The following is a 4,344-nucleotide window of genomic DNA, read 5'->3' as shown; positions in this document are numbered from 1 at the left end:
CTGGTCGTTACACTTGTGTTCTTAAGCAAGACACGTAACCATATTGCTTCATAAAAGTTGGGGAGGTAGTGCTTTCTGCTCTTCCAGCCAGGCTTCAGATAGATTATACCCAAGTCTGAATCTGTATGGACTGTACAGTATAGGGGGTAATCCTGTAGAAAAACAGTTGATTGAAGGCAATAACTTGAAGTGGCCTTCAGGCCATGTGTGTCTGGCGACACAATTAATGTGTTGACTGACAAGGCTTGATTGTTGTAATTATTAGTAATGATAACTGTTTTCATGTGCTATGATGGTTTTTTCCATCTTACATGTACATCTTATTTATTTCAAGTGGCATTCTTGTAACCAGACGCAATTTTAGACAAAACTCACAAATCATTTATGACTTGTAATTGAAGAACACTAAGCAACTCATCCTATCTTTGTTTTCTTTGTGATCACCCAGTAGGTTCCTGTAACTATCAACCGATATTTGAGAGATGACCAAAGGGAGGGAGTGAAGCTCTTGTGCCAGCATTATAAGATGGGCGAGGGTGCTATATTGGGAGATGGCATGGGAATGCGAAAAACAGTTCAGGTACGACTAATTACTTGTTATGAGTGTTAGGGCATCAAGCAGGAATATTATCTGCTTTAAAGACAGTGGACGCTATTGGTAATTGTCAAGGAACAGTCTTCGCACTTGGTGTATGTAAACATATGCATAAAATAACAGACATGTGAAAACTAGAGCTCAATTGGTCGTCGAAGTTGCAAGATATGAATGAAATAAAAAACACCCTTGTCACACGAAGTTGTGTGCTTTCAGATGCTTGATTTCGAGACCTCAAATTATAAATCTGAGGTCTTGAAATCAAATTCGTGGAAATTACTTCTTTCTCGTAAACTACGTCACTTCAAAGGGAGCTGTTTCTCGCAATGTTTTATATTATATAACACCCAAGCAGATTCTTGCCATTTGATTGCAGGATTGTCCGTCACGTGTTAGCAAATAATCTGAGGTCTTGAAATCAGATTCATGGAAAACTACTTTTTACTCGAAAACTATGTCACTTCAGAGGGAGCTGTTTCTCACAATGTTTTCACAATGTTCTTTATTATCGAACTCTCCCCATTACTCGTCACCAAGTAAGGTGTTATGCTAATAACTTTTTTGAGTCATTACCAATAGTGAGCATATGAACTTCTCTTTACAAGGATTTCACTTACTTAGTTTTCTGCTCTCATATTTTTCTTGTTAAGTACCAACACCCACCACATTGATAGGTGCCCAGTCCTGCTGTGATTTATTTCGTTATTCATTTTTATTTCAACATGTCTTGTAATGTTTTGTATTCAGGGGGTGTTGCTAATTTATCATCCGTCTTCTTATCTGTATCTCCAGGTCCTTGCCTTTTTTATTAAACTGTGCTTGGAAAGACTGGTACCAGGGAAGACTGCCCAATACGCTTGCCAGAGTTTTTAAAGAAGGTATTGTTTTCAAACGAATCCATACAATTCATATAATTCATTCGGATTACAACAATAGCTGATGGTACTGTACTTGTTTGTAGATTACAACAATAGCTGATGGTAGTGTACTTGTTTGTAACAATAGAGAAAAACAAAATAAATACAGACAAAATAACAGTTTGTGAAGATTGGTATAAAAACCTTGTTGGTCTTTGACATTGTAAGGTTGATTTTTGGGGGTTATAATTGTGCAGTATTTCTATCTTACGTTACATTTTGGTTTATCTTATTTCATTTTTTTTCTCATGTTGTTGTGTGTGTGTTTTTTCGGCATGTTCTTACTGTATTTTTAACCAAATAACTTTAATCAGTCAATCAATCAATCAATCAGTCAATTACTCAACTAATGCTAGTTGTTTATTATACAGAGTGCGATCCACTGTATAACCAGCCGTTGATTTCACCAAACTCTTCCTAACTTAGGATATAATCTAATGGCTTAGGACGAGTTAAGTTCCGTAACCATACTAGTTAAGACACATTGAACCCTTCCTTAAGTTGGGATGAGTAACTTGTCCTTACTCTAGATCGGGATTAATCCTAGACTTGTGGACAAGTCGTTAAATTGGCCCCACGCGCTGAGATAGTGCTCACATGAGAGCACTCTCGCGTGAACTGATGGTTTCCGATTATGACTCTGAGGAGTCATAATCGAGAGAGAGCACTGTCTCAGCCCGAGGGGCAGATTTAACGACTTGTCCACAAGTCTAGATTCATCCTAGACTTGTGGACAAGTCGTTAAATCGACCCCACGCGCTGAGGAGTCCAAATCGGGGAGCCATCAGTTCACGCGAGAGCACTGATCTCATGAGAGCACTATCTCAGCCCGAGGGGCAGATTTAACGACTTGTCCACAAGATTAATCCTAGACTTGTGGACAAGTCGGTAAATCGGCCCCACGCGCTAAGGAGTCGAAATCGGGGAGCCATCAGTTCGCGCAAGAGCATTGATCTCGTGAGAGCACTATCTCAGCCCGAGGGGCCGATTTAACGACTTGTCCACAAGATTAATCCTAGACTTGTGGACAAGTCGGTAAATCGGCCCCACGCGCTAAGGAGTCGAAATCGGGGAGCCATCAGTTCGCGCAAGAGCATTGATCTCGCGAGAGCACTATCTCAGCGCGTGGGGCCGATTTAACGACTTGTCCACAAGTCTAGATTATTCCTAGCTTCTTTTTTTTTATTGCCGGCGTTTGCAGCAAACTTCGGGTCAGGAAAGTGTGGACTTGGGGAAATTGACATGGCAAGGCTCCCCACTATATCTCTGAATTGCTTCAAGTTAACACTTTGTCATGGAGTCTTTGATCATGTTCCATGCTTCTCCTCATTGAACCCCAGTCTCAACACTCATGGAGTGACAGGTCTTTTTCTTCAGCTTTGCCATGCATCTGGAACATCATCATCATCATCATCATCATCGTCGTCATCATTCTCTTAATACATTATGGGGACATTAAGCTGCCAAACCAATGGGTTCTAATGCTCTTCGCCACAGCTGCCACGCAGATACTCAAAGTCCGCAAGGTAGGCAGGGGCGGGATCCTCCCCGTGCGTCGACATTCAGCTTAATGGTCACATGGGAAGGTGTATCCTCTGGGATGTCCTCAATGATGGTGGTCTCCGAGATTGTTGCATTAGTGATGAAGTAGACACTTTAGGCTGAAGGCTTGGAGCCTTCCTGTGTCGTCTGCCCGGAGTGTCCATGTTTCTGAGCCAAAGAGTAGGACGAGGAGGACACAGGTAGTAAATACCTTCAGCTTGGTTGTGAGCTTCAGGCGTTTGTTTCTCCAGACACAATCTCATTGGCCAAAGGTGGATGAGGCAAGTCCAAGACGTCGGAGAATGTCGGGGGAGGATGAGCCTGAGGAATGGATGTCACAGTCGAGATACCTGAACTTCTGTGTAATTTGGACAGAGTTACCCTCAACGTTGACTGAAGCAGGTGTTTGGCGGAGGTTGGTACAGTTCTGGATCTTGGTTTTTGCCCATGATGTGTGCATCCCCATCATCTCAGCTTCTTCCTCGAATCTTTGGAGTGAGGAACAGTGCAGCGTCGTACTGGCACTCTCTACCACTTAATCTTGGATCTTTTCTTTGTACCACAAAATTTAAATCTAATCAAAACTTATCTTATGCCACAGGTTTTCAATTAGGACTAATTTTGTTGTGTCTGTTTTCTTTAATTTTGTTTTTGGTTTTTACTACGCCTTGAACACCCAGCATGGTGGATATGTGCACATTACAAGACTTTAGTTTTATCATTACTTTTAGTTAATACCAGGCAGGCCAACCAAGGGTATTTTTTAATTTGGAAAAGAAAAAGAGCTAACACCAAAACAAACCCAGTCAATTAATTATTATATTTCTATCGGATTTCTTTATTTTTCTTAGATAGCCAGCACCACATACTTCTTCGCAAGAGAGTACTCTTTCCAGCCAATCAAATGGATCACTACAAGAAATCTCGCTTGGCCAATCAAAGCAAGCCTCTTATAAAATGAATGAAACAACAGCTCAGATTGGTCAGACACCTAGACGAATCAGGAGGTATGATATTCAACCCTGAACTATTAGTAATCAAAAATGGTATAATAATAATAATAACAAGTTCTTATATAGCGCATTTCACAATAAACCGTATCAATGCGCTTTACATTAGTCCCCTGGTCATTGAGCCAATAAACCAGCTTTTAATCTTTCTCAGCTCCCCATTAGGGAGTATACAGCCCCGAGCTGCTGTGCACTCCAAAAGCTTTTCATTCACAATATCAACCTCTACCCTTGCAGGTACCCATTTATACCCCTGGATGAAGAGAAGCAATTATAGTAA

The 4,344-nt window shown here is 41.1% G+C and overlaps 1 long non-coding RNA gene across 1 annotated transcript; it reads left to right on the top strand.

The window, feature by feature from the left end:
• The first annotated feature begins 488 nt into the window (after positions 1 to 488).
• On the top strand, positions 489 to 4,133 carry LOC139951615 (uncharacterized). The gene is made up of 3 exons (XR_011787811.1): positions 489 to 580; positions 1,388 to 1,473; positions 3,906 to 4,133. It is a non-coding gene; the product is annotated as an uncharacterized lncRNA (long non-coding RNA).
• The last annotated feature ends 211 nt before the right edge of the window (positions 4,134 to 4,344 follow it).

Source organism: Asterias amurensis, chromosome 19 (assembly GCF_032118995.1).
Source record: "Asterias amurensis chromosome 19, ASM3211899v1".
Classification (NCBI taxonomy): domain Eukaryota; kingdom Metazoa; phylum Echinodermata; class Asteroidea; order Forcipulatida; family Asteriidae; genus Asterias; species Asterias amurensis.
The sequence above is the reverse complement of the archived record's forward strand: the minus strand, read 5'-3'. Positions and strand labels throughout refer to the sequence as shown.